General features: G+C 38.3%; 1 protein-coding gene across 7 annotated transcripts in view; it reads right to left on the reverse strand.

Annotated features, from left to right (window-relative positions):
* The window catches only part of znf438 (zinc finger protein 438), a 59,690-nt gene that overhangs the window by 24,801 nt on the left and 14,357 nt on the right, over positions 1-20,532 (reverse strand). Inside the window, exons 2-4 of one of the 7 annotated variants that reach the window (XM_051124252.1) lie at positions 11,217-11,341; positions 11,015-11,119; positions 10,115-10,251 (exon numbers count right to left, since the gene is read on the reverse strand). The exons of 3 other annotated variants lie outside the window; for them this stretch is intronic. The gene's annotated coding sequence lies outside the window, so the exon portion shown is untranslated. Of the gene's footprint in view, positions 1-6,848; positions 7,211-10,114; positions 10,252-11,014; positions 11,120-11,216; positions 11,342-20,532 lie in introns of those variants that run through there. 3 more of the 7 variants (XM_051124251.1, XM_051124253.1, XM_051124254.1) reach the window with 3 other exon arrangements.

The raw sequence follows: 20,532 nt of genomic DNA on the forward strand, positions 1-20,532 counted from the left end.
ATCATATGCCAGGGTAGCAGGATCCCACCATATTAATACTGACTATAGTGTGGCAGTTTCTGCCTTCTCCTTTGAATGCCAATCAACCCCTACTTCTTAAAATAAAATAAATATTTGCATTGAAATTTATATTTAATAAAAAATACTTTAAGCAGTTAAAACGGCCGCAAGTGGTTAGTGCATAAAAAAAAAAAGTAGACAAAAAATCCCACTGAATACTGACTTAGGTCCAGATTCTTTATGCCGCAGTTCAAAAAAAGCCTTTGAAAAACCAAGTCCCAAGACTCAGCAAGACCATTATCGGTTCAAGAGTCAACACCACCCATTGAGCTCATTCACCTCAATACAGATACTGTATCTGTCCTTGTTTCTCACACAATGTCTCTACTAGTAGGTCTTTGTAGAGTCACTGGAGATTCATGTCTTGACAAAAGGCCTTCGCTCTGTCCATTTGCTCCGCGAGCGCTAACAGCCGACAGCTTTCATTTCCTCGCTTTTGTGTGAGTGTGTGCATGCGTTTGAAAGAGAGGATCTGCAGCGCTCTATGTGAATAATAGATTCAAGCCCGCGGGTTCCCTTCAGCAAGCTCTGCCTGTTTAAGTGAGAGTAGCCTACGGAGACATCTATTACCCTCTGTCTGTCTCTCTCCTTCTCACTTGCTCTCAAGCACCACGTTAAAACGGCAAAAATTATTTCCTTTTTAGTGCGCGACACGGTCTAAAGGAGTACAAAAATCAAAAATTACATCCCTCAGAGAGTTCATATGAAGGCCCTCAATGCAAAAGTCAGCTATCTTGATCATATTTTCTCACCTACAGAGATGTTAACTCTTTAACTGGTGCCAGGAAGTGGCAGACTTGAGACCCCCAACTGATTGGCCAATTAAAGCCAAGAGTGATCGGCCAACCACCAGAGAGCATTTCGCCAACAGATCAAACTGACACCCGAATACATCTGGCTCTGAACACGCTGCATTCAGCCAACAGAGAAAATGAAGACAGGACAGAAGAATCGAGGAAGAAAGGAAACGATGGAACAACAGAAGAGAACGGGGAGGAGAAATCCCTTCAAATTGATCCCACAGAGACCCTCAAGGTTTCATTTAAGAACCTGGATTAAGCCCTCCAACAAATCACGGGATGTGAGGTAAGAGAGAGAGAAAGAAAAAGAGGGATGTGAACGAGAGATAATATGTCCTCTGGCTCACATGGAAAACCCCAGTGCTGATGGAACACCTTCCCAGTGATAGAAACTAGGTTACAACTTCATCAATGTTGAAAATAATCCAACGCTTTGAAAAGTTTTCAGGATAATATAATGGCTTAAAGTGTTATGCAGAAACTCCTCGGCAAAGTCCAGAAAATTAATATTTAAAAGAGTCTTTTTTTTCAAATGCATCTGATTAAAATAAGTGCAATGCGTACGTGAACCATAACCCACTGCCATAAAAATACTGAATTTCTAGAAGGATTGTGTCATAGAACAAGGTAGAAAGACCACACACAGATAAAAGCAACTCATAATCTTCTCCATCCAATTCTTTGAAGGGCTCATGACATGAGAAATCAAATTTGCCTTGATCTTTTGGCATACAAGAGGTCTTTGCACCATTAAAACATCCTGCTAATTTCATAGCTTTAAACGCCTTCCTCATTATAAACAAAGCATTTATTTGATCAAGCTCCAAAAACAGCTCGTTTGGATCTGAGGTGCAAGGTGATGCCACACGGGCACAAACATTAGCATAAACACCGCCTCCAGAGCGAGGCATCAACGAATAGTCATCTTCTCATCATAGGCCCCGCCCTGAATATGTTTAAAGCAAGTGTCGCGTTGCATCGCGTCAAAAGCTAATAGAAAATATAGCCGCAAGCAGCGATTACCAGGGTAATTAATTTAAGTATTTAAGCATATAGGGAAAAAGACATTACATATTATTTAGCAAGCCTGTAACCACCTAAATCATTTTTTAAAAAAGTTTTTTTTGTCAAATACAGGTGATGTTCCATAGAAATATGATGTTTTTACAGCATTTATGACTGTTATAGCGCCAGCTGTCATCTCCCTGAATCTTTGTTTAGAATCACCTGTTGCATGTGCTCAGTGGGTTTCGTGAAGTTTTCATTTCGGCTTTATAGGCTTTTGGGTATACTTGGACAGGTCCGTTTTCTAAAGCACCCTGTTATAGCTTCCCAAAAAAGGGTAGATGTTTTTGATAGTTACTGACCTAGAAAGTCCAGAGAATTGAACTGCTGTGTTTTTTTTTCCAGACTGAGTGAAAAACCTAGGACTAGTTCACATATGAATATCGCGTGTATGTGCAGAAAACCTTGCAATGTATAATTGTTTACGCCCACAAAAAAAATGCCATATCACCCCCCCCAGTGGCCTATTTCTTTCACATTTTGTGAGTCAAACAGGCCTACCTAGTTTCATTCTGATCTGGCTCTGTTAACCTTGCCTATTAGGTGCTCAAAATTCATCTGCCAATGGCGGCCATGTTTTTTTTTGAGATACACAAATGTCCTCATAGACACTTGTGGCACTTCGGACCAAGACCATGCACAGTGATTTTCATGTCGATAGGACAAATGGTTGCCTAGTTATAGCCTATTTGGGTTTTCTCCCCTCTTACAGCACCACTAAGTGACCAGTCTCCACAATGTTTGTCCTGTGGCCTCAGCTTCAGCTCTTACACAAGTGTGCCGCGTTTGGTGAAGATATCTCATTCCGTTCAGGAGTTATAGGAATTTTGCTAAAATGGCCCTGCCCCCTTCAAAAGTTTTGGCATCCCTTTGCGACGGTGAGTTGAAAGTTCAACTTTTTGATATTCACTCAGAGAATCCTTCTGCACTGGTTTGGTTTCGATTGGGCTAGTTCGCAAAAGTAGATTTTGCAAAAAATTAAAAATACCCGAAAAGTTCACCACAATCAAATCTGAGGCATGAGCCAAGGATTCCAACAACATAAGACACTTGAGCCTGCTACTGACGGTTTAGGAGTTATGAGCAATTTCGATTGCTGTAGCGCCCCTGTCAGGCCAATTGGGGCGAGCCTCGGTCATGCTGTAGGTGGTGTGAGTACTACCATCCCTCCAAGTTTCAAGTTTCTACGACTTACGGTTTGTTCTGCACGTTAAGTTTTACATGGAAATCACTCATCCGTGACCATTCTAACAATACGTATTCGTTTTGATGCATTTGGTTTAAACAGCTTATTTGCATCTTGGTACAGATATCAGAAGGATGACAAGCATAAGGAACAAGTTTTATTTTTAATGATAGTTCGGACTTCGGAGCATGCTGTTTTGTAATCGAGGCACAGTGTTATGAAGAGTTCACAAAGAAACATTTGTTGAAAGATGAAGCGATACTAGATCTGACTGCAGCTGCATCACAAACGATAAGTAAATTATTTCATAATGCTTTGTCTGGAAATTACACTTTAATTTTTGATCATGTTGTCAAAACATAGCGAGAGTGTGTTGATACGGTTTGCTACGTAATGACGTTAGCCAATCATAACAGTGGCCAGTTAATGAGAAGCCTTAAAGTCAAGTAAAGCTCAAGGCTCAAGGCACATATTAAAATAGTAAAAAATCAATTTCATGAGGAGACTCTTGATGTTTCATCTGAACTCTGAGAAAAAACACAAGGGTAGTTGTTCCTCAGAAGTTCTCAATGCGGCAGCATGGGAACTTGTTAACACATCTTTGTTTCCAGATGGGGCTCCAGTAAAGTGTAGAAGTCAGCCAAATAGATTGGACCTGGAGATTTCGGCCAGATTTCACTTTTTTTTTTGTGAAATACGTTTTCAAGAACATTTCAAGACCATTCACATGGCCAAACTGCAGTTTGAGCATGAGATACTCTCCTGCTAAGAACATAAATGTTAGCAAAAACACATGCATCTAAAGGATGTGAAAGATGGAGTGAGAGTGTGTGAAAAACATGAGCGAGTGAAGGAAAAAAAATGAGTGCTGCTGTCCCTTGTGTGCTTTAACTCTCTGCTGGAGAATTCCTGTTGATGGAGCACAAAATCCTCATGATGCCGGGGGGTTTTTCGGTATAAATTTGTTTGTTCGTCCACCTACAGTTCCCGGGCAAACCCCCTCATATGAGTGCAACTATGAAACTATGTCATGTTCTGCTTGAGCAGCGGTAGTTTCCACAGCATGACATCCTTTTCAATGCTCCTCTGGTCTGGCAGTTAAACGGTGCAGGTTGACTTCCTTCAGCACTCTATGATGGATGGCCGACACTCAACATGAATAACTAAAGAGCCTCATAAATTAGCCAATCACTACTAATATCATTACACCCACCCCCACCCTTTGCCAACAACACACCAACCTATCTGGCTGCCTGAGCATTTCTGCTGATGTCTGCTTTGTGCTAAAGAAAATTCTGTCATTTTGCAACACAGTTAAATAAATGTAATATTCTAAGCATTTAATTAAAACGATATCCTTAAAGATTACCCTTCCTAAACTCAACTGCATAGAAAAAACAGCAGGGGAAGCAATGTAAAGGGAATTCACCATTAGTCAAAGCCACAGGTGACCTTACTGTAAAGCTGAGAGACATCACATGCTAAGCGTAGTAAATTGATTGTCCCCAGAGAAGCCGCATCATTACAGCTAATTCTCAGTGCAGATGAAGAGCTGTGGAATGAGAAAAAAGAGCCCCAATGCAGGCACAGTTGAAATCTTTTTGGATAGACATTAAAAGATAAGGCCCAAATCCAGTATGAAACATTTTATCTTGTGTGTATACATTATATTAGTACTGTCAAAATTAGTGCGTTATAACTTTTCCAGTTTAACGGCGTTAAAAATATTTAACGGGAAAGGTCCTCGAGTTGGGATTCGAACTCGGGACGCCCATAGCACAATGGTGCCATATGTCAGTGCACTGCCCACAAGACTATTGTCGGCAATGGTCTATTCTTATGACTACAAAAAATGTATTACAATTATCTGATTACTTGATTAATCATCAGAATAATCAACAGATTACTTGATTACCAAAATAACCATTAGGTGACAGCACAAAGCACAAATAAAACTACGAGAATGCATGTCAGATCCACGTCACTTTCAGCAGCGGCAGCTCTTAAAGTAATAGCAGCCAAATAAGCCAATAACCCAGCTGCTGTGATGTCTGTTAATCAAAGAACAAAAGAAAAGAGGAAATCAATAACTTTTGTGGCTTTAAGGATTCATCTATATTTAATTTATTTAGCATGCATTGTGGTACTTTTGCGAACAAGCAGCGAAGATTAACACAGAAGAGAAGAAATTGTTGAAGTCGTTATTTTTGTTTTCACTGATGACAAACTAATGTCACATGAACTATTATAATGATGTCCTTACTACCTTTCAACGCCTTGAACGTGGTAGTTGCGTTGCTGTCTATGCAGGGTCAGAAAGTAATTTGTGTTCTGAAGATGAACGAACGTCTTACAGGTTTGGAACGACATGAGGGTGAGTAATTAATGACAGAATTGTCATTTTTGGGTGAACTATCCCTTTAAATATTCTATATAGACAAAGACACTTGCGACCACATATCAACTCAACTCTATAATGCGACAAGTTACTTAAACATCTAATATTTGTGTTAGAAGGTCTTCACCTTAGTATGTCTGGGACACTTCCTGCTCTATATGCTGATATTGGCTAGCTCTTTACCCATTGACCAGCGAGCAGACCAACAAAAAATTTTGTCCCCATGTGAATGAGAAACCGAAAGCTACATGTAATGATAATTACATCCTCTGTAAAAGAGCTGATGGGATACGGCAGTCTAAAGAGTAATGCTGACTCATGACTTCCGCTTTCGTACATGCTTCCTTGTTTTGTCATGGTGATTTACTGCAACTTCCTGAATGTGTTAAAAGCAGCCAGAGTGGGTATTCAAGTGTCAGTGAGCGTGAACCATTTCATGGGCAAATGAAAACCAATTTGACTTAATTAAATTATTATTTGTTGCAGTACATGTTTCAATTGGCCTATACTATGCATCATAATTTAGTTTTAATTCAGCTGTATTTTTAAAGCCTTGAGTAATTTATGAAAACAATTCTAGGCAAGGCTAAATACAGTCAAGCTTTCTGAGGTGAATTAAGAGCTTGCTATCTGGAGAGGTAAAATTCACTGATGTTCTCATGATAGACCTCATTCTTGTCCTTTTAAGAACGTAATGTCTAAATTTAAAATGAGCATTAGGAAGGAAGCTCTTTGTCTCATGACTTAATCCTGTGGCTGCCTTTCTGTTTGTTTATCATAAACCCAGCACTGACTCTGCAGAGGGCAAGGGCTCTTACTCAGAGAAATACGTAAAAGAACAAAGATTCCAACTACAATGCAGAATGTAAGCATGAACGAGAGAGGAAGAGACTGGGCCTTTGTGTTGCACTCAGATCGAGCAGCGATGTCATAACCACACATGCTGAAGCAGCAGAGGGCGAACATCTCACTCACTATCAGCTGCTCTGCGCTATGGCTTTATTTAGCCGTGGGAGTTAGGAGGATATCCGGTGGGTGGCGGCCACTTCCTATGTGAGACCGCAGGTTAAGCTTTGGTCACAGGTTTGTGTAGCTCTGCTCGGAAGCAGGTAGCATACATAGTATCTCATGTTACTAGGCAGGCAGAGTGCTTTCTACTGATTGCACGAAGAGCAAGACAGACACGGTGCTTTAAAGCTGCCAGTCAGAGAAATCTGTTTACAATGTGCTGGTGATTTACACACAGATTTATAAAGCTGGGAACTTTATTATAGCATTTATTTAGTTGAAGTTAAAGGATTTGTTCACTCCAGAATTAATTTCCCGATAATTTACTCACCCCTCATAATTTACTCATCCAAGATGTTCATGTCTTTCTTTGTCCAGTTGAAAAGAAAAGGAAAACATTCCAGGATTTTCTCCATATAGTGGACTTCAATGGGGATCAGTGGGTTGAAGGTCCAAATTGTAGTTTCAGTGTAGCTTCAAAGGGCTCTACACGATCCCAGCCGAGGAATAAGGGTCTTATCTAGAGAAAAGCTTGGCCAATTTCAAAAAGACAAAGTTAGATCATTTTTAACCACAAACGCTTTACACATTACGTAGTCACATTAGAAAGGTCACGGGTGACATAGGCGGAAATACCGACCCAGTGTTTACAAAACTAACGTCAAACACCCTTTACAAAAATAGGTAAAACAACGACATTGGACGATTTTGAAGTTGGAGGAGAAAATGAGATGGAGTGACCTTTCCAACGTGATTATGTAAAACGTTAGTTCATAGACACAGATCGTGGAGGTAGTGCAAGAAGTGCATTTGTGGTTAAAACGTATTCAAGTTTTTTTTTTTTTTTTTTTTTTTTAGAAAACGAAAGATCGTTTCAATAGATAAGACCCTTATTCCTCGGCTGGAATTGTTTAGATCCCCACTGAAGTCCACTATATGGAGAAAAATCCTGGGACGTTATCCTTGAAAATCTTAATTTCTTTTTGACCTGTAGAAAGAAAAACATGAAGATCTTGGATGAGGGGTGACTAAATTATCAGGAAATTTTAAATCAGATGCGAACTAATCCTTTAACAGAGTCTTTAAGGAATCGGAACCAGAAAAGTTCTTATGACTGAGGGAGTGACTCATGAAAATTAAGTTGTTTTGAGGAAAACATTCCAGGATTCTTCTCCATACAGTGGACTTCAATGGGAATCAGCAAGATGAAAGTCCAAATTGCATTTTCAATGCAATTTTCACATCATAGTTCAGACGCGCTTTGGCATCTCGGGCCAGGGCTGGGCTAGGGCCTATATTTGAGGCCCGTGCAGGGCTCTAATCCCAGTTGAAGAATAAGGGTTTTGTCTAGCAAAATAATAAGTCATTTTCTAAAAAAACAAAAAAATAAAAAAATAAAAAAAATTATACAAATTGATATACTTTTGAACCACACAATCTTATCTTGCACTAGCTCTGTGATGCCTATCCACATTATAGTTCAGACACGCTTTGGCATCTCGGGCCAGGGCTGGGCTAGGGCCTATATTTGAGGCCCGTGCAGGGCTCTAATCCCATTTGAAGAATAAGGGTCTTGTCTAGCAAAATAATAAGTCATTTTCTAAAAAAAAAAAATATTAAAATTTATATACTTTTGAACCACAAAATCTTATCTTGCACTAGCTCTGCGATGCGTATCCACATTATAGTTCAGACAAGCTTTGGCACCTCGGGCCAGGGCCGGGCTAGGGCCTATATTTGAGGCCCATGCAGGGCTCTAATCCCAGTTAAAGAATAAGGGTCTTGTCTAGCAAAATAATAAGTCATTTTCTAAAAAAAATATTAAAATTTATATACTTTTGAACCACAAAATCTTATCTTGCACTAGCTCTGCGATGCGTATCCACATTATGTAATTATGTTGGAAAGGTCAAGCGAGGTTAGTTCCGTGTACTCCGGTTCCAAAACGTTTTTTTTTGTAAAGGGTATTTGACTGTCTTTGCATTTTCTCTTTGTAAAAGGAGGTACTTCCACCTACGCCACACGTGACCTTTCCAATGTAACTACGAAATACATGAAGTTGCGGACGCAGAGTAGTGCAAGACGAGCATTGATGGTTATGAAAGTATATACATTTGATTTTTATTAAGAAAACAACCAATCGTTTTGATAGATAAGACCCTTATTCCTTGGCTGCAATTCCCCATTGAAGTCCAGTATATGGATAAAAACCCTGGAAAGCTTTCCTCAAAAACTTTCATTTGTTTTCGACCTGTAGAAAGAAAAACATGAAAATCTTGGATGAGGGGTCTTTAAGGAATCTGAACCAGAAATGTTTTTTATGATTCCCATCTCTAATAATCTAAGGGAGTGACTAAAAGGTCCAAAAAGGATTGCCTTGGCCAAAGTGCTCTTTAAAACATTGTTACGCAAGGGTATTAGCTAAAGTTCAAACGCAATACAACATTAGAAAAATACACAATCCTGATCATATCCTGTTCAAATGAACTCTACCGGTGTGGACAGCCACCTGAAAACATAAGAGAAGCTTCCGGTTCATCTCTGTACGGATCTGCTCGCTCAGTTCAGCTCGTTCTGGTATTTGGCTCCGGCACAGCAGGGGGGCAGCAGTGACTCTCTTTGCAGTTTAAGAGGTTTCAGAGGCTGGGAATGATTACTGCTCACGGGGCAATTAGTCAGTACACCACGGGACTATATTTAGACTGTCTCAGCAGGTCCATCACTGGGTCAGGCCCAAATAACATTGCTGTTTGTTCCGTTCGGCCCCGTGTTTCCATTTACAAAGACCGGCGTTTTTGGTCAAAGCGGGGGTGATCACACATCCAAAGCTCTTTCCCTCGCTCTCTTTCTCTCTCCATCCATCTGTCAGGTGCTCAGAGAGAAAGAGAGTTGGAAGAGAATCCGTGGGAAAAGATAGCGAATGGGACAAAGAGAAGAGATGAACATCAGGATTATAAAACATGAACCATACTACGTGTCTTTTATTGCGAGTGGGTAGTTAAAACATGCTGATAAGATTATTTTTAAATCCTACAAGAATTTCACTGTTGGGAAGGAGGGAGTTATTAAGAAAAAATAGCAGATACGTCTTATTTCTTTAAAAGGTCTTCTCTAAACACATCTAAACGTTCAAAGTGAACCTTCAACAGGATGTATCGAGTGTCACGTGACTATGTTGCGCTAAACCATCTTTATCTCCAAGACTGATCACAGACCACTTCTGCTATATTAGCACCTTTCATCTCCTGTCATGCTAACATGAGTGACAGCTTTAAAATCCAACGACAAGCCTTTAAAATTCTACTTCCTCCCTGGAACGAACCAGAACTGCCTCATGATACTCTGGTTCTAAATTATTGCTTAAAGTATTTGAGAAGACACCATTGCTCACTTGAGCACTAAAAGTTGAGTTTCACCAATCAGCTTGGCCTTACTCTGGGCCAAATGACTGGTATAGATTTCTCAAATAACTGTTTTCCCATGCCTGCGATCAAGGAAAGCTGAAAAAGAAACCACGTTTCACCACCACCGTTGTCAGGAGGCAAAACGCGGAGAGATTTTTATCCTTAAAAACAGGAGGTTCGCCCACACTCTCACCTGGGATCTCTCTTGGCCAGTGTAAGGAAGCCAGGAGGTTATGGGAGCCTGGGAATGTTTAGTATGAAGAAAGTGATCCGAAAGGAGCTGGAGCTGAGGGAATTGGACAGGAAACATGGAAAGTAACCCTTTCCTGTCTTAAGAGGGTGAGAGAGAAGGGAAAAAAGTGCAAGAAAAACAAGGCATTAAGGATTTGACTTATTTCCACACTAATGCAAGGTTGGAGACCTGTCAGCATAGGTACGGCGGGCAGCAGCCGGGAAAGAATAAATGCTGATATTATGAAAAACATGGAAACAGGCTGAGTCAAAAGACTCCATTGTGACCATTTAGTTTTCCACACTGTACAAGACATCAAAACAGTTTGCGTTTACTTCATTTTATAAGCATGACGATTCATTACAATCCAAGAAAAAGATTTCGAAATTTTCAAATTTTCTTTGCTGATTTTGGATGAAAATATGAATTTAAACATGGAAAAATGTGTTAAACGAAAGTGAATGAACTCTTGGTGGTAGCTGTATGCATAATCAAATTAGCCAAAATCTAACAACGTGATCTTCTGAATGACACGCGTTCAAATTCTGCTGGTTTCTGCGGGCACCAGTGCCGTGTGGGCCTGTCCGTCAGTAATCAAGCCGTATTATCATCTTGCAGTTGAATGATATAATGACCAATGAGGTGCAGTGCAGTTTCTGAGAGTTATTTAGAGATAGAGAACTAGTGGAAGAGAACGGTCACAGGGGAGACGAGAAGACAAGTTAAGCGCTGCAGTGTGTTCTTATCGATTTTTATAAATATTTCAAATCAATTCTTGTCTGTGCTGCCCAGAGCATTTCTTTTCTTTAACTCTCTGGCCAGAGGACATTTCTGCGTGATATTGAACGTGACAAACATTACCTACGACAGCTCAGGAAACAGCTCGGCTTCATAAAGCAGTCAGGCAATGATTGCAATCCTGCACATGCTGTGTCACATGATCACTTCCTATAAGGGGAAGGGGGCCTATGGTAATAAGGACAAAACATTAAGGTTCAATGGTTTTTGAGATGTTAAAGGGATAGTTCACCCAAAAATGAAAATTCTGTCATTTATTACTTACTCTCATGTCGTTCCAAACCCGTACGACCTTTGTTCATCTTCAGAAGACAACTGAAGATATTTTTGATGAAATCTGAGAGCTTTCTGATCCTACATAGACAGCGATGCAACTGACACACTGAGGGCCTAGAAAGTTAGTAAAGACATCATTAATATAGGTGGCAAATGAAGAATAAGAGCTTATAGAATGCAACAGCACAGGCAAAAATGTCAATAAATAGTCTAGTTATTAGTTTTACTCAGCCAGATAAATATTCCAAAGTCACTCAAGGAGCAGGACTCAAATAACAACACTTAATAGGCTGTTAAGCTCAAAGAAATAACAAAAAAGCAGCAAACAAGCACAATATGGTCCGTAATGTGCCATACAGTGCCTTGCGAAAGTATTCATAACCCTGCATTTTTTTCCTCGATGTTTTGTTATGTTGCAGCCTTATGTTAAACTGCTTTAAATGACTTTTTTCCCCCACATCAGTCTACACTCCATACACCATAATGACAAAGCACAAACTGGTTTGTAACAACTTGTAACTAAGGTTTGTAACAAATGATTCCATTGCATAAGTATTCAGCCCTTTTTCTGAGAAAGTTGAAATTTAGCTCAGGAGCACTCATATCGCTTGTAGATGTTACTACACTTCAAGTGGAGTTAACCTGTGGCAAATTCATTTGAATGAGTAGGATTTAGAAAGGCACACACCTCTCAGAAAAGATCTATCAGCTGAAAATGCACATCAGAGCAAAAACCAAAATAACCGCCTGTAGAGCTCAGTCTTGCGTCAAGGCACAGATCTGGGGAAGACTTCAGAAAACAATTCTGCTGCATTGAAGGTTCACATAAAGATGTAGTCTCCATTATCCATAATGGAAGAAGTTTAAAACAACCACGACTCTTCCTAGAGCTGGCCTCCTGGCCAAACTGAGTAATTGATGGAGAAGTGCATTGGTTAGAATGGTGACCAAGAAGCTGATGGTCACTCTAGGTGAGCTCCATGAACATATATGCACATGGAAGAAACTTACAGAAGGACAAACATCACCGCAGCACTCCACCAATCCGGTCTTTATGAGGTGTGGCCAAACTCAATCCTCTCCTCAGTGAAAACACACGAAAACTCACTTGAATGTCCCTAAGTGACCCAGCCACAGCCTGGGCTTGAACACAATCAAACATTTCTGGAGAAACCTGAAAATTTCTGTCAGCCCCCATCCAAGCTGACTGAGCTTGAGAAGTGTGGCGAAGAATGGCAGATAACTGCCAAACGCAGATGTGCAAAACTTGTCGCATCATGCGGTGTAACGGTGCTTCAACGAAGTACCGAGTTACGGGTATGAATACTTACGCAATGGACTTATTTCAGTGTTTTATTTTTAATGAATTTTCAAAGTTACACAAATCTGTTTTTTTGCTTTGTCATTATAGTGTATGGAGTGTAAACGGATGTGGGGAAAAAAGTAATTTAAAGCAGTTTAACAAAAGGCTGCAACATAAAACGTGGAGAAAAAAAAAAGAAAAAAAAAGAATGGGTATGAATACTTTTGCAAAGAACTAAGTCTTCTAAAAAAAAAAAAAAAAAAAAAAAAAAAAAAAAATGAAAGTGTTTTGAGAAATGTGTTTTTTGTCCATACAATGGACGTCAGTGGTTACCAAAAGTGTTCTGTAACCAACATTAATCAAAATATCTTCCACAGAAGAAAGTAAGTCACAGGTTTGGAATGACATAGGGTCGTTATCGAAACTGTTATTGTATTATTAAGTGTAAGTAAGTGCGCTGAACAATTTGTTAACAAATCAGTTGTATTTGACAGCTGGATAACTGAAAAGAACCAACTCAAAATAATGATTCATGCACTCATCAGACTGACTCAGTGATTCTTCTTTAGTGGTTCTTGAATCAAGATTAAACTTAGGCTATATATTGTTCTGCTTCTCTAAAGAATGTTTAAATATGAATATTTTCTCTTACAAGAAAATACAACAGCATACAGGTTTGCGTAAATAATGACAGAATGCTCAATTTTGACTCAACTATGCCTTTAAATGTAGTCCAACTCATAAAAATTCATAAACCCATCCAGAATTACATGACTTAATGACAAAGATAACATTCTTTCTCAAAATATCATGGAGAATCCAAAATTGGCATGTAGCAGAGAATCATTTTCCCTGGAGAAATCCCCATGAAATATCCGAAGAGGAAACAACATGTGTAGGAGGACAGCGAGAGAGATTAAGTGAGTGGAGGAACGAGAGAAGGAAAGAAAAGAGGTTACTTTGGCAATCTGACCAGGTGATAAAACAGCAGACATGCTCGATGGACAGTGTATAAAAAATGTTTGTTATTTATCAGTCAGCTCGAGCGAAATGAAAGAACAGTCTGCCCTGCTTTACGCTGCTCTGTGTATGGGAAACCGATTCAAGCATATCCTTGGGGTGACATCATTTATTGAAATAAAATTCAGATGACTTTAAATATGTATAACAAACACATCATGAGCACGGCTTACCGAGAGTACATTGGGGATTATATGTTGCGTGACGCTGGCGCTCTTTTCAGCAGATGTCCCAACTGACTAAGAAATAAAGCGGCTGTGATAAGAGAGATGATTCGTGCCGTTTTATGTCACTCAATGTACCCGATTTAAACATGAGTTTAATATTTTCATTCCCCGGGCAGCTTGAACAAAATAACGGAGATGACTGAGAGGTTTGCTATCGCCACCTCTGCTCTCGAAGATGATTGTGCTTCCTTTAACTTGTGCATTTCAATGGCCCATGGAAACTCTGACATGCACTCTTTTCTCTGTCCAAGAAAACAGGCAGATAGTCAGAAGATTTATGTTTTATCATTTTCCAATGATATGAGTCAAGCTGTGGATACAATATCTTTTTTAGCCAGTGCTCTTATGAGCGTACAGGGCTCGACAATACGGATTATATTTATTCTGCTGACCCGGTCAGGCCAATAATTTTTCCTGCCCTAGCGACATTTTCACTGAGCCCAAGGCAAAAATGACAAATGTTTTTTTTTTTTTTATTAGGCAGCCAATTTTTCTGGTAGAACGTGTCAGAAGCCATTTTTTTAATTATTATTAAATTGTATTATACAGCTATAATGCAACTATCAAACAAGCATAAACAAATGACATAAACCCATATTTAACTCAAAACAGAAAAATCACCTGATGCCCATGGAGGATAAATTAAAATAAAATACCAAGGAAAATAAATAAATAAACAATAAAAATAATTAAAATCAATAAATAATCAGTGCATAGTTTTCATGTTTGAATGTTAAATTAAATTAATATTAATCATGCATTGTATGTCTTATTGTTGCAATGTAATGCAACAAAAAATAAAACAAAATTAAAAATAATAAATATTAAGGAAAATATATATAAAAATAATTAAAATCAGTAAATAATCAATTGCAGGAAATGCACAGTTTTCGTGTTTGAATGTTAAATTTAATTAATATTAAATCATGCATTGTATGTCTTATTGTTGCAGTGTAATGCTTTTTAAAATTAGCATTATGCCAAAAGAAAAAAAAAACAATATGAAATCAATGACACATATCAACATCTCTAGACAGAACTGTCTGAATAAAAACAGTTGTCTGATGAGACCAATTCCTAATTCACTCAGCTACTCATATCTTATCCTGTCTACAGTTAACCGATTGTGCTTTAGTTTCTCCTGCTGCGTAATGTGGACTACAGCTGGTCATTGCTAAACTTCCATTCTGGGTCATGTGACCTAGTTTGGAAGCGGGATGGAATTTGTTACTGACCCCTCCTTAAACCAATCCTCCCCCCTAACATACACACACTTTGACACGCGCATGTGTATATGCACAAACACAAACCCACACAGACACGCAAATGAAGCTAGGTGGAGAACATGCACGCTGAGGCACCATGGGTGTGTGTCCACCTCTGCCATTCCAGAGACAACCTTACATATAAACAATACAAACAGGCTGGGAAAGAGGAGGAGAGGAAGATACAAAGATAAATAGCGAGAGAACAAGACAGCGGAGGAGAGGAAAGGTAGCGTCCAGCTCGGGCAGCTGTGTGCTATTACCGCTCTCCCCACCCCTCCTCCCGCGGCAGGAAATGAGCAATCATTTAGTAGTGACAGGTACACGCCGAACCGCGGCATCTCTTCTCTAAAACCCTGAGAACACTGCACCACAGCCGGCCAGCATTAACCCTACAGACCACCACACACCAGCGTCTGCCTGAGTCGAATAGGTGTGTTTATTTCTTGTGTTTAGCAGAGAAAGACCGGAGCAAACTTGTTGAAAATGCACTAGTTCAGCTTAAACTTTTAAACCCAAGTACAGTTTTCAGTCAGATCAGACCTTTAAGTTACCATCCCAGCGTCTCTATTGCAGTTACATGCTCATGTGACGTGACATCATCTGCACATGTTTTTAAAGGGATAGTTCACCCAAAAATGAAAATTAGCCCATTATTTACTCACCCTCCTGGCATCCTAGGTGTATATGACTACTTCTTTCAGATGAATCTAGTCGGAGTTATATTAAAAACGATCCTGGCACTTCCAAGCTTTAGAACGGCATAGATGGGTGTTTCTCTTCATCAGTCCAAAAAAAAGTCCAATAAAGTGCATCCATCCATAATAAAAAGTGCCTCACACAGCTCCGGGAAGTAAATAAAGGTCTCCTGTAGTGAATCAATGTATTTTTGTAAGAAAAATATCCATATTTAAAGCTTAATAATCTAGCTTGTGCTCAGTGTTGTACACGAAAATGGTTTCGGGCGGATGACGCAAGACACTGGCGTTGCGCGTGCACCGGTGAGTCTCGCACAAACCAACGTTTGTTTACAGAAGCAAAGGAAGCAAAGTTTCCTGACTTTAGCAAAGGAAAACCAGTCTCCTCTTGGTTTATATCGAAACCCTTTGACATTCTTCTTTACAAATCCTTGTTTTGTACTTCTAATTCACAACTATTGTTTTGTTTTGCTCTCTTTCCTGCGTGTCTGAGTTCGTCACTTCCGAGTGGCACATGCGCAACGCCGGCGTCTTGCTTCATCCGCCCGGAGCTGCTTCCGTGTACGACCAGTCGCAAGCTAGATTAAAGTGATTCTAATGTTTTAAATATGGATATTTTTTTTAAATAAAAAAAAGACACTTTTTTTAATTATGGACGGATACACTTTATTAATGAAGAGAAACACCGACCCATGTCATTCTAAAGCTTGGAAGTTCCAGGATAATTTTGAATATAACTCAAATTGGATTCGTCTGAAAGAAAGAAGTCATTTACACCTAGGATGCCTGGAGGGGGAGTACATAATGGGCTAATTTTCATTATTGGGTGAACTAGCACTTTAAGCACTGGGGTTTAAAAACAAGTGATTTTAAGCCGTTAAAACGCAATAAGCCATGAAAGAGAACTAATTTCGCTATATGCGCACACTGTCTGCGAGATGTGGGAGTATTGAACTTAGTATTGAGGTATTTAACACTTAAACAGTTAAATACACACTTGTACGTGTCAAAATGCCCGTCTTTGCAAGTATCCCCGTAAACAGTCTTAAGTGGTCTTAGGTGAAAGCAAACAGCTGAGAAAGGAAATACATATATAACAATATATTGAATCCGGGTAGCTCTTAAAGTGACAGCAGTCTGATGTTGCTGCTGTCTATATGCAGTGTTATACATTTGATTTCTTTATACAATGTATGTAGCATTTCTTATTTATTTGTTCTACTGTAGTTTTTTTTTTTTGTCCTATTGCTTGTAATTAGCTTCTTATTTAATCGCTGACTGTTTTCTTGTTTTCAGTGCACTTAAAAGTTTTTTTTATTTGTTAGACTAGTATAAATTTTTTGTGATACTGACATTGGTGACAAGAATAATGAAATTTCTATTATATCAAAAAATGTAAAATTATAAAGACCTTTTCTAAAGCAAAAATACAAAATTGTGATATAAATTGTTACAGTAAAATAAAATTACTCCTATTATGATAAAAGATTTTGGTCATATCGACCATCCCTACACTGTACAAACCTAGTTAATGGTATTATTTGCACATTTATGAGGTCAATAACATTGATTGGACTAACACATGACATATGACTTGTTCTAAGAACTGCCTGTCAATCTCTGAAAAAAAAAAAAAAAAAATGACTTACTACATTTGGTGTCCATTTAGAACAGTATCACATTTCTATCAGATCCTGAAAATAAACAATGTGTGAAAGTTTTTGCAACTATACAAAGAGCATGAATATTTAATAAGGTAAGCTCTATTCAGTTTCTAATTGGCTGTCTGTTACTAAACAATTCACTGTGAAATGTAAAGGACCTATGGTTTAGGGCTGTCAATCAATTAATCACGATTAATCACATACAAAATAAAAGTCTGAGTTTGCCTAATATATATGTGTGTGTGTGTGTGTAATGTGTGTAATTATTATGTATAATTAAACACAAACACATTCATGTATATAAATAATATTATATATAAATAAAAATATTTTGCAAATAAATAACATATTTCTCTTAATTATATACACATCACTTTGTGTGTATTTATATATACACATAATAATTACACACACATATATTAGACAAACTCAAACTTTTATTTTGTATGCGATTAATCGTGATTAATCGTTTGACAGCCCTAGCTTTTACAATACAATTTAGAACTTGAGAACCAAAATTTGGTGTTAACACCTTTTTTTCTCATAAAAAGATACATTCCTGTTCAATATTTTGATGTCGGTAAGATTTTTTTTTTCAATAGTTTTAAAAGAAGTCTCTTATGCTTACCAAGGCTGCATTTATTTGATCGAAATACAACGTATGTCTTATTATTATCGTTTTTGAAAACAGTTGTGCTGCTTCATATTTTTGTGGAAACCATGACACATTATAGAAAGTTAAAAAGAACAGCTTTTATTTGAAAAACAACGTACTTGAAATAGAATTTACTGTCACTTTTAATCAATTTAATTCATCCTTGTTGAATCACAGTATTAATTTCTACCAGCTGGTCATGTCTGAGAACCACAGCACTAGCTGAAACTTCACTGTTCTGTGTTTCTGAGGGATAGCGACTAGGTCCCTAGTAGACTGCGCCAGGTCTGGAATGAATGACTTTACACAAAACTGGCGAACGAGCTGAGCTTTACTGAAAACAGCTTAACAGCTTACAACCATACAGCGTTTCCAATAGCGCACTGACATGATGAACAATCACTCCATGATTGTCACTTCCAGGTGAACATCGAAAAAAAGAGAACAGGCTGTAACAAAAAGTTAAATAAGAGCCACACAAATGCATTTTAATAATGTAGCTGGCAGAGAGCATTCAGACAGAAAGGCAGCCTGCTGCTTATTCATGCATGCGCCTGATGCAGAGCGACATAAATGTCCTCATTACAACAGCCATGTTGCCTCTAAACAGCCTGTGCAGACTGAACTTCATAAGAAACAGGGAAATATGTGTTTGGCGCTGGAGGAATTGTACATTCATTCATCCGAGTTTTGCACAGAATGCCTTTAGGTCTCATGGATGATCAATTTTAGATCCGTTCACATGCTGACTAAATCCTTATAAACAAGATCTAGTTGAAGTCAAGCCTGGATTACTTTGCTTTACATTACATGCACCGTTAAAAATGGACATTATGACCAATAATTGGTTCATGGTCATTATACACCAAAGTGCTTTATCCAGCTTAATTTAAAACCTCTTAGTATAACCTGAATAGTAAAATATTTAAAATATAAGAAAAGGCCAAAGTACAACAAAATGCAATTAAATAAGTGCTCTTAATCATTACTGAATGGGCTAATGTGCTAGACCACCAGCTTGGCAAATCACTCCGATTACAAAGTAGTTCTAGTCAGCACTTCAGGTACCGCATACTGCAACAATTCCTCAGACATGCTGAATTCAGCACTGTAAACCGCATTTCACTGGAAAGCAAGAGACAGGTCTATCCGCAAACAGAACAAAAATAAACAAAATCAGCTTCCATATTGTTTGTTATGTTACAGGCTACTCCCTCAGGCTCGGAAACCTCGTCTTAAGAGACAATTAGGCCACCGAGCACAGTGCAACTGTCTTATTAGAGCTGTATATGCTTGCATTTATTCTCTAGGAACAGGAACAACATAAACTTTCACCTACATTGGTATGTAATTGTCTATGTTTAGATCATTTAAAACATTTCTAAACCTCTAGAACAGTTTGTTATTTCACCATTTTAAGTGTGTAGTTGCATGGGTTGAGTAAAGAAAAGTGTATATAAACTATTAAGACAAATAAACCCCTGTCTAAGGAATAGATTACGTCCTTAGCATTGTTGGACAAGGCTGATGATCAATCATCAAATTAGCTAGAAAACAAACAAATTATTTTAATACTATTGTTAAAAATTCTGCTCTAGAAAATAAATCTGCCAGCAGGTGGAGGTAAATGTCTGTATGAGTCATTCAATTTGTTCAAACGGCTGATTCATTCAGGAATTAAGTAAACTGCTCTCTTTATAAATGGGCATTTGAATCATTGAGTCACACGATTCGTTCAAAACGCAGATTCATTCAGAAACTAAACACAGCTTTGTTGCTCGGAGACGCACAACAATTCTGCTGTGGCTTCTAAGGTAATACGTCAGCACTCATGTCATATTGGTCAGGCTGTCCGTGTGGTATTGTGTGGTATTGTGTGATATATATATGACCCTGGACCACAAAACCTGTCTCAAGTCACTGGGGTATATTTGTAGCAATAGCCAAAAATACATTGCATGGGTCAAAATGATTGATTTTTCTTTTATGCCAAAAATCATTAAGAAATTAAGTAAATATCATGTTTCATAATTTAGTAAAATTCCTACTGTAAATATATCAAAATTTTATTTTTGATTAGTAATATGCATTAGTTAGAGCTCCATTTGAACAACTTTAAAGGTGATTTTCTCAATATTTAGATTTTTTTGCACCCTCAGATTCCATATATTCAAATAGTCGTATTTCTGCCAAATATTGTCCTATCCTAACAAACCATACATCAATGGAAAACTTGTTTATTCAGCTTTCAGATGATATATAAAGCTCAATTTCGAAAAATTGACCCTTTACGACTAGTTGTGTGGTCCAGGGTCACATATATGGAAATATGAAACTCACACAGGAGCACATTTGCCCCAATATCTTGAATTTTAGGGCAAAACTCCATTTATCGAGTTGTTGCCCTGCACCATATTTTTAAGAGTCAACTGTATGAAATATAAGACGATGTACAGGAGTGTATTAATTGGTG

This window comes from Labeo rohita, chromosome 12 (assembly GCF_022985175.1).
Source record: "Labeo rohita strain BAU-BD-2019 chromosome 12, IGBB_LRoh.1.0, whole genome shotgun sequence".
Taxonomy (NCBI): Eukaryota; Metazoa; Chordata; class Actinopteri; order Cypriniformes; family Cyprinidae; genus Labeo; species Labeo rohita.